The 17,047-nt window shown below is 39.4% G+C and overlaps 2 long non-coding RNA genes across 2 annotated transcripts; one reads left to right on the top strand and one right to left on the bottom strand.

Moving 5' to 3' along the window:
* Positions 1 to 3,507: 3,507 nt before the first annotated feature.
* LOC142367130 (uncharacterized) lies at positions 3,508 to 6,377 on the top strand. Its single transcript, XR_012767019.1, has 3 exons — positions 3,508 to 4,449; positions 4,711 to 5,998; positions 6,154 to 6,377. It is a non-coding gene; the product is annotated as an uncharacterized LOC142367130 (long non-coding RNA).
* On the bottom strand, positions 5,239 to 15,472 carry LOC142367131 (uncharacterized). Its single transcript, XR_012767021.1, has 5 exons — positions 15,369 to 15,472; positions 15,016 to 15,041; positions 14,784 to 14,931; positions 7,293 to 8,287; positions 5,239 to 6,976 (listed from the first exon to the last, which is right to left on the bottom strand). It is a non-coding gene; the product is annotated as an uncharacterized LOC142367131 (long non-coding RNA).
* Positions 15,473 to 17,047: the final 1,575 nt, after the last annotated feature.

The following is a 17,047-nucleotide window of genomic DNA, read 5'->3' as shown; positions in this document are numbered from 1 at the left end:
GTCCACAGCCTCAAAAATAAGCTCGTGCAACAGACACATTTCCCCTCTTTTTCCCACGAGGATCTTTTGTCCGGAGTGTAGGCTGAAGAAATGTGATCTCTCCCTCTCTCCCTCTGTACCCCATTTGTTTCTTTTATTCTCATCCCATCTCTGAGAGTGAGAGCAAGCACAGAAACTAAAGAACGTTGGTGTTCATCTGTTCTCTCCTTATCCAGATGTTTACTGTATATGCACAGGAACAACCTTGTAGAGTTTGTGTGTGTGCTTTTGGCTTTTAATTGAATAAGTGGCCTCTGAAAGTGTTGTTTGCATTAGCCAATTATCCAGAAATAACCTGTGAAGCTGTTAGCTTAGTGAGTTATAAAACAAGTTCATTCATTGAAATGTTGTGTGAAGCTGTTGTACTGCACTTTATTTAGTGTTTTTTTAGGGCTGAGCATGTTTAATCTAATTAATCACATGATTTCCCTGATTAATCACGATTAATCGCATTTGTACGCAGAATCCCAAAATTAATCCTAAAGTAGTGTATAGCTTTTAGCATTTAGCTTTATTTTAAATGTGCTGCCATATGAATGAAAGTGCCATAACATTTGTTGTGCAAACACACTTTTAACATCAGCATCTTTCTGTAGTTTTTATGTAGAAGCCTCGCTCCACTGTCTGTTTCCTTGAATGACTTGCTGCTATCAGTTGTGTGTTTTGCCTTTAAGTGATATTTTAGACTGGAACTACTACGCTGAGAAGACAATTCAACTTGGCAGTGTTTACAGATGACTTTGGTTCTGTCGACTCCGCCGTCTGGAAGAACTTTAAAATGAAAATGGCCGAGTAAAAGTTCCGTACCCTTCTCCATGTTTGGTGGATCCGCCGATTACTTTCTTTTCCTGTTCCGCAGCAGACAGCAGCAGACTTTTACAAAATAAAAGCCTGGGAGCAACAGACTTTTACAATAATAAAAAAATTAATAAAATGGGTGGTTTGTGGCGTAGTGGGTTGAGCAGGTGCCCCATGTATAATAATAATAAACATCCTCTCCACAGCATCCTGCAGGACAGAGGAGCAGCTGCAGTGAGAGGCTGCAGGACTGAGAGCTTCAGGAGGTCCTTTGTCCCCACAGCCAGAAGGCTTTATAACAGTGACTGCTGAGTTCTTCTCAAATTGATTGATTGATTTTTATTTATTTATTTATTTTATTTTGCCATTTAGTCATTTATTATTATTTAGTTAGTAGTAGTATTATTATTGTTGTTTTATTGTCGTTAATTCAATCATTGTAAATATTTAAAAAAAATGTTGAGCTACTTGACGAATTTGAATTTCCCCCATTGGGGGATAAATAAAGTATTTTTCTATTCTATTCTATTCTTCTATGTACAGAGGCTATAGTCCTTGCTCCAGCCGGTTCAAGTCCCGTATGGGACGGCCCTGTGCTGCATGTTGTTCCCCCTCTCTCTGCCCCCTGTCTCTCTGAACTTTCCTATCCATTAAAGGCACAAAAGCCCAAAAATATATATATTTTTTTCAAATAAAAAAAATGATAAAAAATAAAACCTGCGTTAATGCGCGATAAAATATTTATCGGCGTTAAGTAATTAACGGGTTAACGTGATAATAACGAGTTAACTCGCCCAGCGCTAGTGCTTTTTGATCTTTTGGTGCATCATTGCTGCATATAAACAAGGTGCTTCAGGTATATTTGTATATTTGGTCAGTCACTCGTGTAAAGCTGAAGAGACACAAGTAAGAGTTTGGATACAAGAAAATCTTCATGTGATTGGACATCCCTTGGAGCTCTGCTCTGATCTCCTCTTTCTTATTGAGCAATCTGGATGTCCTGAAACAGGGATATGTTTTATTGTCCAACATTATTGAAACAACATTTTAAGCTGTAAGTTTAATGAGTTATGAAACAGGTTTGGAACTTTTCACCTTGTATGATGATTATGAGGCGTTTTGCAAAGAAATTATGGACAAAAGGCAAATGCAGGCGTGTTCTGCGTTTGAACCCTAACTGCTACAAATGTGCTGTCATGGTCTGTCTTTTGTTCCCTGTTGTGCTCCTGTTTTATTTTGAAGTTCAGTGTCCTGTCTTCCTGTGTTCTGTCCTGTGTTATAGCCTGGTGTTCCTCTGTTCCTCCTGCTGTCTGTGAGTTCAGTTTGCCAGTTAAAATAAAGTTTATTCTTCACCTACCTGTCTCTACCAGCGTCTGCATTTGGGTCCAGTCCTCTGCAACTCCTGACACATACATGGTTCCTGAGATGTACAGACTATCTCTGGTACAATCATATACAGTAGGTTTCTATACAGAGGTGTATGTTTTTGTGTCTGTTCTGGGGAAAAGCTATAAAAACTTGTTTTAAATATAGGCAGAATGGATCAAATTATGGACAGGAAGAAAAAACAAGATCTATCTATCTAATATATATATAATTATAATTGTTTCATAAATATGATTATCAAATATATATAATTAAAATTGTTTCATATATATAATTATCTATATAATACATATACCGTAATTATAATTGTATGGATCAAATTATGGACAGGAAGAAAAAACAAGATCTATCTATCGAATATATATAATTATAATTGTTTCATAAATATGATTATCTAATATATATAATTAAAATTGTATGGATAAAATTATGGACAGGAATAAAAGAAAAAAATCTATCCATCTAATATTTATAATTATAATTGTTTCATATGTATGATTATCAAATATATATAATTGTAATGGTTTCATATATAATTATCTATCAAATATATATTATTAGAATTGTTTCATATTGATATTGTTATAATTGTATATAATAATATATATAAATATTATTCATTGTATAAATAATATATATATTATATATATATATATAATTATCTATCTAATATATATTGTTATAATTGTTTAATATTGATATTGTTATAATTGTTTAATATTGATATTGTTATAATTGTATATAATAATATATAAAAAAAATATTAGTTATTGTATAAATAATATATATATATATTATATATATAATAATATAGTTTCCTTATTACAGGGAAATCGGTGCTGCTTCCTGTTTGTGAATGTGCTGCAGGGTCTCCGCCACCAGATGGCGCCCGCAAAGGGAGTCAAGCGGAGCTCCACATGGGCGTGCCCCCCGACCTGCGGTCTGCAGTCAGAGGTACTGCAAAACAAAGCCTATTCCTGTCTTATTATTGTGGATTCCAGTGTCATGGTTCCAAATGCATCTGTTCCTTTCGTCATGATCAATTGTTTGTTTGTGTAAACTTTTAAGTTTCCTGCTTAAGTCTTTACACTTTAACACTTGCACTTTCACACTTTTTTTCACACTTTGACACGTGTGGAAACAAAGAGCTCCACCTCTTGTGCAGCAGGAAAACAGATTACACAACAGGAGTCACATGACCCTGAAGTGTGTCTGTAAAAGGTCTGAGACAGCTGTGTTACCGGAGCACACGGTGTAACAGTGGGGGGGGGGGGGGTTGGAACATGAAGTTCTGTTGTTGCCTCACTGACAAAAACACAGCAGCTGACAGACATCCCACACTTAGAAAGAGACATGCTAAACATGGCAGTGACACGCTCATGGTGGAAAAGCCTTTCATGTGGGACGTTTTTTTAAAGTAAGTCAAAGAGCACAGCATCTGTGACATAAGCTCACTCTATCCCAATCCATGTGTTTCCTTTGTTTATCTCAGTCACTGGAGCTCTCCACAGCAGGCACGCTCAGGACGGGAGATTGGACTGAAGACAAGTGTCAGTGCAATCTGTTGGTTTCCTTAGCTAGGAAATAGTTTTTGAATTGGCTCTATATGAACAAATTGGATTATTTTGAAATGAATTATGATTACAATGAATTGAATTCCAATTGGCTTGAATTGGACTTTATTATCTAAGTGCCTTGAGATGACATTTGTTGTATTTGGTGCTATATATATATAAAAAAATAATAATAATGAATTGGACATGCAAAGCTTTTCTCCTGCATCCCATCCCAGCCTCCTCTGTCAGACTGGGCTGGGAAATGATCAAAGTCAGGATTCATCCCACTAAGCCCAGCTGCGATCCCACTCTGGACCCTGGATCTTTCCCCCACCTTATGTGAGTGGTGAGCCCCTCCAACTCATTCCCAGCCGGCCACATGTTTTTACATACTTGCCCATGAAACTGAAGACTGGGGAGGAAGGAGATGTGTTGGAGGTGGAGAGAATAACAGTGTCTCTTAGAGTCAGGGGGTGGGACACCTTTAGAGACCATTGATTTGTCAATGGGTCTGCGTTTGTGGTGTAAACAAAGGCAACCCATGGAGGCACAACATGACCTTATAGGACAGCGTTGGTCCTTTTTACTCATGAGGGTCCCAACAGAGTGAAGTGACTGGGAAGTATGGCGCTGGCCGCCCTGATCAGCCAGGATGGGCTTGAACTTGAGGGTCAGTGTGTCCTTCAGTCTTTCCTTTAGCATAAGAAACACTAAAAAATAGTTATTTTTTATAAAGTCCGACTAACTGGAATCAACGCTCAGAAATATGAGGACAGAAGTGGGAGTAGAGTTGAAAACACAAGTACTGTATTCCAGCCTGGATCATTTTTACATGTGGTGAAACTGATTTCGTACTGAGGGTGCAGCCAGACATTATCTAACTCTGTTTACTCTTTCTGTTCTTTCCGTTTGCCCCGTTCTTCCCCTACAGGTCCCCACATGCACTTTGTTATGTCCTGACGTAGCTCTGCAGCTCTGCTTCAGTTACCGGCTCCTCACATATAAAAACTTCTGCTTATTTATGACTGCTGTCAAACACATATTCAGGTTTTTTTCTGACATTTTTAATGTTTTCTAGAGCATTTCCAGAAAGACAAATGTTTCTTTTGATGCCTTGACCTTGCTGAGCACAACGTTTGTGAAAATGAAATGAAATGTTTTAGGGTTTTACGTATCAGATCACATAAAAAGTCCTCTGGTGTTTGTCTTAAAAAGAGGTAAATACAGTAAAGATACTTTCAACAGCACATGGCATATTACAATATGTCACTATTTATTTCACAGAAACTTAGCCAATATGCAGAAGCAGTGTCTAGAAAAGTTAGGAACACTCCATCATTCACAAGCTTGTGTGGCCGCCTACAGCAGCACGACTTTGATCGAGTCTCTTCTATTGATCAATAAATCACTAAATAGAAAGATGGATAAATAGATCATTAATCCAGCATCCAATAGCCGTGTCAAAGTTAGCATGCAGCTAGTGTAGTCCAACAGACATTTAAAAAGTAGAATGAAAATAACTGAAAATACACAATATTTATACAAGCAAATGACAGAATTTATTCTGTTAAAGGGACACTCCACCCATTTGCATTAGGCTTTGCATTGTTAGAAACCCAGTCATACTTTTGAATGGTCATGCAACACTCTCTCATTTCCCCCTGAGACGGGAGAAATCCGTATTCACCTCTTTACACTTCCTCCTACAATGACGCAAAAATCGCCATTTTGCGTCATTGTAGGAGGAAGTGGAAGAGGGGTGGATTTCTGTAGAAACTACAAGCGCTAGTTCCCACCCTTTAACACCGCCCATAGGGGGGTTGGACCTAATGCGCTAACAGACCTATCACAGAGCAGTGCCAGTGCTTTTGAGAGCTGCAGCTAACATGGTCGAAGGTACCGAATACTCAGACAGATGCAATACGGAGGACTGGGATTTAGAAGAAGATATGGCTCGAGCTGGGGCGAATTGGTGGTGCCTGTGCTCTAACTGTGCGCCAATGGACACTGAACAAGAGTCTGTCTGCTGCCGAGAATTCCAGCGGTGCCAATTTCTTCTGGACGAAATCGGAGGATGACACGGACGTGTGTGTTGTTGATCACCCGAGTTTCGCACCCCATATGGATAGTGGCGTCCTGGAGACCTACTTTAGAATACCTAAAGTCAACTGGAAACGACAGCCAAAGCCTACAGGGCCAAATGGACGTCTTTCTGTAAAGTAAGTTTGTTTTCTTTGTTACTATGTCAAGGAGTACTCTTGCTAACACGCTAACGTGGCATGTTCATTGCACAAATAGCTTGCAGTTATGCAAGCTACTGTGGCACGCTAGGCTCAAATGCCATCACTCACTTTGTGATCAATGTTTTGTCTAGACAATTTCGTCCAACAGCCTACCGGCACTTTCTTGAGTGGGTCCTGCAAGGAGAGAGATTGGGCAGAGGGCCTCGTGTCGTGCAGGCTATCCGCCAGAACTACCCAGCTCCAGACGGCCAGTACTGCGGGCACCAAGAAGTGGAGGACGCTCAGGAGATAGTTTCCTTGTTTCATATTCATTCAACAGTTGTATTGTTTGTATAGTTATTTAATTAAATGGTTAAATGTACGTTGTTGTGGTTCTTAGTAGCCTAATGTTGCTCCAAGTGTATTCGAGTTATTTAACGACCAACATTTCAGAACTGGAACAATATAGCTACTGTTACCTCAGATGACAAAACGACAGAATTGTGATCATAGCCTACCTATAATTACTATAAATTATGAAGCATTACAAGTATACATTGCATTATAAGTTTGTTGCAAATCAGTTACCTCCTTCCAAGTTTATGATGCTATTCTAAACTTTGTTGAAGGGAGACAGGAGAGAAGGAGTGACATTTTGTTTTTTAATTCACAAAATAAGAATTGTCATGAACATAAAGACACACAAACAACATTATCCACACTATTAAAAAAAGGTATTGACCCTGTGATTGAGTATACAGTAAGGTGCTCGATGGAAGTGCAAACAGGTAAGGCAGTGCAAGGATAAGGTAAAGACCATATAAGACAAAGACATTTAGGACATAAGACATGGTAATATTACAAAATGTATCACGAGGAATGGGTTAAGGTACAGCTGACGTCTGGCGCTGTCTGGGATTCAATGTTTTCTGGTGATGAGGACAACTCTGCAGCAGACGTCGACGTCGTTTTAGTCTGAAATGTCATACGTTCAATAACGTTAAAAACATTTGAATAACGTCAGACTAACACAGTAAAACATGGTGGATTTACATCGCTAATAACGAACTTATTTAGATCTACATAGCAAAGTGTCTAACGTTACATTGCTAACTTTGCTGACGAGTGGAGTTAGCGAGGCAGACACACTAGAACAGCAAGCGACCAAAACATACAAGATATTTACTTTGTAAACAGCCAAATCATATGAGATGTGCTGCTTTACAGCAGACGACTATATCAGTGTGTGTTCTCAGTAGCCGCTAGAGTCGAGTTAGAAAAATAGCCTTACCTCCAGGCAAATGCGTTTAGCATTGCTAGCAGTTCCAAAAGTTCCTGGCTTTTTGCACAAGTCCAACTCTTTGGGTAATCTATGAAAACTTACTCCGTGTATTTTTCTTGTGCTGGCTGAACATCCCGGTACCATGCAAGTGCACACCATTTCGAAACACAAACGAGGAGTAATTCACTAATGATTTCGCAAACTCTTCACTAGAAATTGTGTGACATGATTTCCAGGTAGCGTAGTCGGTGCTACTCTCGGGGGAGTGGCCTGAGGATCTCGAGCATTGCAATGCACTATGGGGATTGTTGTCTTTAATCCAAAAGCACAAAAAAGTCATTTTCTGCCTTTTCTTGATCAAGAAGGCACCAAATTAGAAATTTATGCTACTATTCTACTACATATATGGCCCACTTTCAATACATATTCATGTCTCCACTGGTGGAATGTTCCTTTAATGATACTTTCATTCCTCCAATACGTCATATTGTAAAAGAATGCAGGAAAAAAAACTCAGATCATGTAAACTGACTGATGTGGAACAAATATCGAACCACTTTTAAGTCATATTGACGGTTTAGAATTTGACTTCTTATTCAATTCAATTCATTTTTATTTATATAGCGCCAAATACAACAAACGTCATCTCAAGGCACTTAGATAGTAAGTCCAATTCAAGCCAATTGGAATTCAATTAATTAATAATAATCATAATTCATAAAATAATCCAATTCGTTCATATAGAGCCAATTCAAAAACAATTTCCTAGCTAAGAAAACCAACAGATTGCACTGAAAACTTTTTGTTTTTCGGTCCAATTTCCCGGCCTGAGCGTGCCTGAGGCGACTGTGGAGAGAAACGACTCCCTTTTAACAGGAAGAAACCTCTGGCAGAACCAGAACCAGGAAGGGTGGCCACCCGCCTCGACCAGCTGGGGTTTGAGAAGACAGAAAGGGGGGGGGAGGCGCAGCGGCGGCGGCACTGTAACACCATTCAAAGGATATCTGTTGGAACAGGGAAACACGAGTTAATGACCACAATAATATCACATATACATAAAGAGAGTAAAGTGAGGAAAGGTGTGTCAGATGAGGCCCCCCAGCAGTCTGGGCCTATAGCAGCTTAACTATGGGATGTTTCAGGATTACCTGAGCCATCCCTATTCAAGGTAAACACAAGAAACTTGTGCTAACGAAAAAATAAATAATAAAGTAAAGGACCAGACTCAGTGAGTAATTCCCTATACTCCCTATATAGATCTGCTCCTCACACCACAACAACCATCTTTTTACAGCCACAAGCTACCTCAGCCTCTCACCAACTGCACACCAGTCACAGCGGGGTGGGGATTCAAACCCTGGTTCGGGTAGGGGGAGAAATAAAAGAGGTAAGATAGGCGGGAATGGGATTCAAACCCTGGTTCGGGTAGGGGGTAATGAAAGTATAGAGGGTGCCAGAGGTGGAGGCAGAACAAGACACACTAGCAGACACACTATCAGATTCAACAGACCTAACTATAAGCTTTATAAAAAAGGAAAGTTTTAAGCCTGGTCTTAAAAGTGGAAAGGGTGTCTGCTTCCCGGACATTTACTGGCAGCTTATTCCACAATAGAGGGGCCTGATAACTGAAGGCTCTGCCTCCCATTCTACTTTTAGAAACTCTGGGAACCTCAAGTAAACCTGCAGTTTGGGAACGAAGTGCTCTGTTAGGAAAATATCTTACAATGAGATCTTTAAGATATGATGGAGCTCGGTCATTAAGAGCTTTATATGTAAGGAGAAGAATCTTAAATTCTATTCTGAATTTAACAGGGAGCCAATGAAGAGAAGCTAAAACTGGAGAAATATGATCTCTCCTGTTAGTTCTCATCAAAACTCTGGCTGCAGCATTTTGGATCAACTGAAGGCTTTTCAGAGAATATGTGGGACAGCCCAATAATAAAGAATTACAGTAGTCCAATCTTGAAGTAACAAAAGCATGGACTAGTTTTTCTGCATCACTCTGAGACAAGATGTTCCTGATTTTAACAATATTACGAAGATGAAAGAAAGCAGTCCTAGAAACCTGTTTTATATGCGAGTCAAATGATAAATTCTGGTCAAAAATAACTCCAAGGTTCCTCACTGTAGAACTAGAAGCCAAGGAAATACCATCTAGAGTAACTATATAGCTAGACAATCTCTCCCTGAAACGCTCAGGTCCAAAGATAACGACTTCAGTTTTGTCTGAATTTAGAAGCAGACAGTTCTGAGTCATCCAGGTCTTTATGTCTTTAAGACATGCTTGTAGTCTGAGTTTTCTTATAGGATGGAGTTAAAAAAAAGCAGTTTTATGCTTTTTATATTGGACTTAAAAAAGGAGCAGAGTACTGTCCAGCCCCTTCTTAGACATTTCACTTCTGAACAGGAGCGTCATGGATCAATCTGAAACTCCAGAAATGCTTGTGCTCAAATTTCGTGTCCAGGTCCCAAAAAGTTTGAAAAGCATGTGCACGTGTGTTTGTGTTGGCCTGAACTTGTTGCTAATCTTGTGCCAGCTTTTAGTTTTGTTTTTCATTCTCATGCTGTGATGCCCAACCCGTGTCTGGTGCCTCAGAGATAAACACCTTCCTTATCTATTGGTCTCAGCGTTCAGACAACGTAAGCAATACGAAGCAGGAAACAGACCTGTAAGGAAAACAAATTCATGTACAGGTCTCTGGCTGTAAGCTACGGAAGCGTATTGCTGCCACTCTACGAAAAAAAAAGAAGGCTCAGTATCACGTAATTACGTGAAAAGTTTATTGTTATAACAATATCTTTTTCACGTTTTAACAATATATTTATCACGTTATTTCAAGATGAGATATTTTTACGTTATAACGTGAAAATATATTGTTAAAACGTGAAAAAGATATTGTTATAACAATAAACTTTTCATGTAATTACGTGATACTGAGCCTTCTTTTTTTTTCGTAGAGTGGCAGCAATACACTTCCGTAGTAAGCTACTCAACATCCACTCAAGATTTTCAGTCACAACGTGTTCTACAGTCTGAGCCCTGTCTCTAAGTGTTTCAGATCCTCTGCAGCACCATATACCATCTATTCCAACATCTCTGTTCAGTAGAAGTGAGAAAGAAAGAAAGCTGGCACCATATTATAGAGGTGACTTACAGGGACGCAATCACTCATAAGTCAAAATCTTCAAAAGGACGAGCACCTGGCTTTCAGAAACTCTGAAAACTCTAATGTCAAAACACATTCCCTTGACTTGCATTTCCACTTGAGCTCTAAAATGTGATTCTTTCTATAGGTGATCTACGTCACTGTAACCAGGACACTGCTGTGTCTGTCTTTGCATGTAATTCGTGGACAAAGTTAGTGGATATAACTCCAGTTCTGTAGGTACATGGGTAGCCTAAGCTAAAGCTAACTGTTGAGTTGTAAATGCATGTGATGTAGTTATCCCATATAAACTCTGTTTGTTGTATTGAGTAAGATTGTAAGCAAAGTGTGCCTTGTTCATTTGTGTTATGGTCGTAAAAATTCCTTGTTAGGAATGCGGCCTGAAACTGGATCCCCCTACCCAGGCTCCGCCCTCGCAGTGACGCAACACCTTCGGCTCTGCTACACTTACTCAGGCCAACTGCTCATTCAGGTGGATTCGAGTTCCCGAAAAAATGGGAACTCCACCCACTTTGTCGGGAAGCAATCAACTTTGAGCAGCGCCAACCAAGGCGGGTTCAAGGTAGTGACGTGGTTGAACTGCCACTCAACCCATGGATTGTACACGGAAGCGCTTCATTCAATATCAACATGGAGCAGCATCAAGCTTTTGACACTGCTGTAGATGCTGTAATGAAAGTGTTCGACGGGAGATTCTCGTTAAAAATCGAGCAAAGAACAGCCCTTGAATCGTTTCTTGACAGGAAAGACGTTTTCGCCTGGCTTGCTCCCTACTGGCTTTGGTAAGAGTTTAATCTACCAGTTAGCCCCGCTGGTAGCTAAATCATACGTCAGAGGAAAGAGTGGTGTGATTGGCTTAAGCTTAGGCACAGCCTTTTCTGGCCTCAACCAGTAGCAACCCGAGGGAGGCGGGTTGACCAGGCCATTTCGAATCGTATTCGTTATGGTCTTGGTCAGACCAGAATCTCGAAGAGATTTGAAAGTCTATGTTAATCAGGCTAGGATCCCCCTGTCCTGTGTTTTGAGATGTGTTGTAATAGGATACCCTTTTCTTTGTTTCCTTTCTGGAGACACCCATTTTCCCTAATAAAATAGAGGAGGCGTGAGGAGATGGTCAGAATTGATCAGGACGAAGCTGTGAAAGCTGTCTCCTCGTTGGTTCTCCTCATGAGTTAAAAAGTCCTATAACGTCTCTCTTGCTTCTTTATAAATTTGTAGGTATTTGAACCTGACATTTAATTGGTCCTTCGAGCCGGATTTCCAAGAGATCTGATGATTCCAGCGGGCGAGGTAGTATCCAGAAAGTCCGTGCACGGCTAAAAGGCTCTAGTGAGTCTTTTAAATCCTTTTCCAGGACTGGAGATTGACTCGCTAGCTGGGATCTGAGGATTGACGGAAAATCCGTGGAAGAAGGCTAGAGACAACGTTATAGGTGAGTATGTTTAAACTTAAAAAGAGAAGCGTGAACGAGGGTTCAGCGCGTAAAAAACCCTGTAATCCTAGGCACTGACAGGTTAAAGAGGACGACGGGGTCCCGCGAAAAAGACGCTTAAATTCCGTGGAATAAATTTAATTAAAGAGGACGACGGGGTCCAGAGAAAGCCCGAACCGAAACTAATTAAAGAGGACGACGGGGTCCAGAGAAAGCCCGAACCGAAACTAATTAAAGAGGACGACGGGGTCCAGAGAAAGCCCGAACCGAAACTGATTAAAGAGGACGACGGGGTCCAGAGAAAGCCCGAACCGAAACTAATTAAAGAGGACGACGGGGTCCAGAGAAAGCCCGAACCGAAACTGATTAAAGAGGACGACGGGGTCCAGAGAAAGCCCAAACCGAAACTACTTAAAGAGGACAACGGGGCCCGACGAATACCCGCGAGGACTGCGGGGTCCTGCGTTAACAGACGCGAATAAATTCCGTACGTGTGAATGTGAATGTGTGAAAGGAGAGTGAAAATATCATTCGATATTTTTTCCTCTCATAAAATACAGCAGGACTGTAAGCGGAGAGTCTTTTGTGGATGCAAAGGCAAGAATTTTCCGCTCTTGAGAGAGTTGAAGCGAAAAATACCACAAAAGAAAAATTAATTCTCCGCCCTGCTGAATAAAAATAACCAGTTATTAGAACACCCTAGGTGTTGAAAAGCTGGACTAAATTTTCAAAATGGGAAACGGGGGAAGTAAACAGTAAAAAAGAAAGTGTGTATAAAGAAGATAAAGAAGCAAAGAAGATAAATTGTGCAGAGAACAGCTATTGTGCAAAGATTGATAACTCATAGGAAAACAGGATCCTGATAAAATTGAATTCCTTCCAAAAAGAGTAAAATTATGGATTTAATGGTAGCTTAAAATAAACAAAAATTAGTTGTGCTGCAGGATGAAGTTATAACAAAGAAAAAAGGTTGGCCAAATAAATAAATAAAATAAAAAAAACTGGCGAGTCAGAGTGGGTTGGTGCATGTTACTGACTGACTAAATTAGTTCAGAAATAATACTGAACTGACTAGAGACTCGACGGAGAAACTTAGAACTGACTTCTCCACTGAATGGTATCAGACTGACGTTGACGGCAATGATAACTTTTTAAGACTGGACAGACTCCGACTGCCAATTACTTTAAAGAAATTCTGCTTTGGGAAGGAGATTTTGGAGTGTTTTAGTGATTCCTAGAGTATTTACATTGAGGATAGTTATGTAAACTTTTGTGGAAGCTCTAATATAAATAAAGTAAAAGACAGTCCATGCCCATGGTTTTATGAGATTAATTAAATTAAATTAGTAAGGTGAACTATTGATTTAAAATTATATATATATTATCAGGGATATAACGAGGAAGAGAAGGAAGGCATGGAGAATGTAACATTTCTGGTTGATTAAAAAATAAATAAATAGCGAGCCTCTCAGCTCCTCTTATTCCTCCTCATTCCGGTTTTGGTGCATGAAGCAGAGGAGGATACAGAGGAGGAGGCAGGGGGGCAAGACAGGGATTCTGTAGGAATTCTTTTACGGGTTGTTGGAGATGTGGCAAGGAAGGGCATTTAGCCAGAAATTGTCCAAAGAAAGAGCTAAACTAGATTACTAGATGGCCCTGAAGTTTCAGTTGAATTACCAAGATTTGTTTCTGAATGGAGACATAAAACCAGAAATTCAGCTGATAGATAATAAAGATTGTGAAAAGGACAGATTGTTGTGAAAAGGACAGAGGAAATCAAGGCAGGAGATTTCTTTGTTCTTATCACGTCATTCTTTTTTAACATTAGATCTGCTAGACAAAGATCCAGCTAATACAATAACAGCCACAGCCCTATTAACTGAAGGGAATGTCTTCCAGATTACAAGATATATGTTAGTGAGGCCTTGTATGTTACTTTTGGTATAAAAATAATGAAGATCAGAAAAAACAATTAGAAAGAGTAGCTCGCAGACAAAATAAATAAATTAAAAGAGAGTGGAGACCATTGCATGTCTTAGTAAGCAAAAAAAAAAAACAGAAATGGGAGGATCTGGGTACAGGAGAAATAGCTACAGACTAAAATAAAAAGAAGATTAGAAATAAAATAAAAAATAATAAAGAATGTCAGTTAACTCGTGGTACAGTGCTGAGACAGGACTCATTAGGAAAGCTTTGCCCTGGACGGTTAAAGTCCATGCAGGAGTCCGGTTAAACTCACTGTCCACATGAGATGTAAAGACCTCTGACTTTAGTGAGTCAGATGAAGCATTCCTGAGCAGAGGCCCTCATAAATTAGGGTCACAAAGACCAGGGCTGGACTGGGGAAATTTTTCAGGCCGGGCATTTTTAACCAAGACCAGGCCATCACCAGGTATTGAAGGGGAAAAAAATTAAGTGCGCTGTGACAGCATGTTTTTTTTTTTGTCCCTTAACCACTGTTTCCACTCACTAATACAAAATTATTATGACTTGATCAGGTGCAGTGACAATGCATCCTTGTTCATATTTTACCAAAAATCATTCCCTTCCAAACATCAAAACCAATCAGATAAAATAGATATACAGTATATAATATCCCTGCAAATATTGAATATCCTTTTTTTGGATGAATGTTATTTTAAATCATTCAACAAAACTTGGATTTAAATTCTTCTTTTTGTTTGACAGTCCACAGGTCTGGCCAGTCACTACTGATGTCTACAGAGAAACAGCTAAAATGATGCATGCATCACACATCTCACACACCCACTCACACTATTGTGATCACAATATTCACCAGCAGGACATACGCATCCCCCTCTTTACATTAACAATCTGGGCAAAGTGAGGCTCCACTTCTATAAAGTGGAGATGCATTTAGCTGCCTTTGAATACTCTGACCTGGTGGTGGTAGCCTGGCTCCTTGTGTCTGCCCACACTGACTTGCTTCAGGTTGGGGGCTGCCAGGGCTGCTGGTTTCATGGCTGGGGTCTGATCTGGGTCTGACTTGTGCTTCTTTACAAAGAAGTCTTTTCATTGTTATCTGTCCCTACACAAAATAAGACAGCCGGGTTCAACCTCAATATTGTGTTAATCTTAAACTCTTTGTCTCCATTCTTGTGCTTTAACTTACTTTAAAACCAACTCCAAGCCGAGCTGCTATAAAATTAAACCAGATCATGTAGGTCAGTCAGGTGAAGTAGCTTGGCTAAAGTTGTACTTTTATACCTTTATAATAACAAAAAAGCTTTTCATCAGTTTCATCTAACGTTACAGTTATGAAATCCTTATGAACTGTGTTGATTATACACTTACTGAAAACCAACAATGATTAAAGTGCTATATAATAGCTTCATGCTAACGTGACAGTAGCCTTTCATAACTTTAGCCTACTCGTTTAGCCTAACAATTGGCAACAAAATATCTTCTCTAAATGTGCAATCTTTAAAAACAATGATTAATTTGGAAATCACATTAAAACTTAACTCAAAATGATGTATTCCAGGAAAGTAGGTTCACTCTGACAGTACAACACTGCCACTCATTTCAAAGACGCCGCGTTTCTCACTCATCTTTCAACGAGACTTGCCTGTCAATCAACTGGAGTGACACCTGAGGTGTCCAATCAGGTTCCAGAGGTGGCCGTTCGGGAGCCGGCTCTTCTTTGGGAGCCGAGTCAAAAGAGCCGAGCTTCGCCCCTGGCCTGCCCCTCACCTCATTGGCCCAGGCTTCAATCAATCATGACTAAAGGGCCGATCTACCAGTTTATGCACCAATAGGAGGGTTTATATACCGTTATCCACATATTGTTTTAAATCTTTATTATATTATATTTCGTAAAAAAAAAAAAGCGCAGGCCAGTAAGTCATCAGGCCAGCGGGCAAATGCCCGGTATGCCTTACTATCAGTCCAGCGGTGACAAAGACCTACTGGACCTACTGATGTTAGACAGATAACAGAAAAACTCTGCCTGTTCAGATGAGTGCTAAAACAGATATTAGACAAAATCCATTAAAGCAGGATGGTGAAAAATGAAAGACTACCAAGAGAAAGTTGTTGAATGGTGAAGAGAACAGAGAGACAATGGATAAAGATGGGTTTTGGCACTGAAATTGATTGTCAGGGCAAGATATGTAAACATTAGCTGCTCTGGCTGATGTAACATCTTGCTCAAGGATGTTTAAGTGGTTTTGATGGAAAAAGTATGTAGGGGAAGGTAGAAGAAAATGGTTTCTGTATGTGTATACAAAAGAGAAAGTGGCAACATTGTTGCCAAGAAGTTCATGTAATTAGAAGAAACAAATTATGTCATTCTTAGGACTGACAAATTACTGCAGAGCCTGGATTCCAAATTATGCAGAAATAACAGCACCATTAAACAAACTAATGTATGAAGATACACTAAAAATGTCCTCTGTCCTCAAATAGATACCAGAAGAATTTGCGAAATTAAAAAAAAAAAAAAAAGAAGTTAGTCTCCAGTACAGCATTAGCATTGCCAGACTACAGCAAACCTCTTATTCAAATGGTAGACTGCAAGGGTCATTTTATGACCTCAGTGTTAACACAGCAGCATGGAGCAAAGTTGAAACCAATAGCTTATTTTTTTATCTAAACTAGATACTGTGGCATGTGCATAATGTGTTCGAGCTGTAATAAGATGCATTAATAACTGTAGAAACAAGTGCAACGATAGTGCTGTTCCACTCACTTATTTTAAGAGAGCCACATGCAATATCAGCCTTATAACTGCAAACAAATCATGACTGTCAGGAGCTAGCAGAGAAAAATGCAAAATCAAGAGCAGATCTACAAGATCAGCCATTAGCTGATGGAGAAGTATTGTTTGTAGATGGGTTTTTTTAGGAAAAATGTGTTGGGTAATATAATAACAGGATATGCTGTGGTGAGTTACACCACAATTAAGATAATAATAAGAGTAAAAAAAAAAAAGCACAGCAGCTACTATCTAATTATTCAGACCAAGTAGCAAAATTAGTGGCTCTTACGGGAGCATGTAAACTAATGACAGATAAAAAGAGTAACTGTGGATACTGATAGCCAGTATGCACATGCTACAGTACATACTTTAAAAAAAAAAAAAAGAGAAGAAAAAATAGAGGAATGGTAACATCTATAGGAAAAACCGTGACACATGTAGAACT

Source organism: Odontesthes bonariensis, chromosome 18, assembly GCF_027942865.1.
Source record: "Odontesthes bonariensis isolate fOdoBon6 chromosome 18, fOdoBon6.hap1, whole genome shotgun sequence".
Classification (NCBI taxonomy): Eukaryota; Metazoa; Chordata; class Actinopteri; order Atheriniformes; family Atherinopsidae; genus Odontesthes; species Odontesthes bonariensis.
Note: the sequence above shows the minus strand (reverse complement) of the source record. Positions and strands in the feature narration are given on the sequence as shown.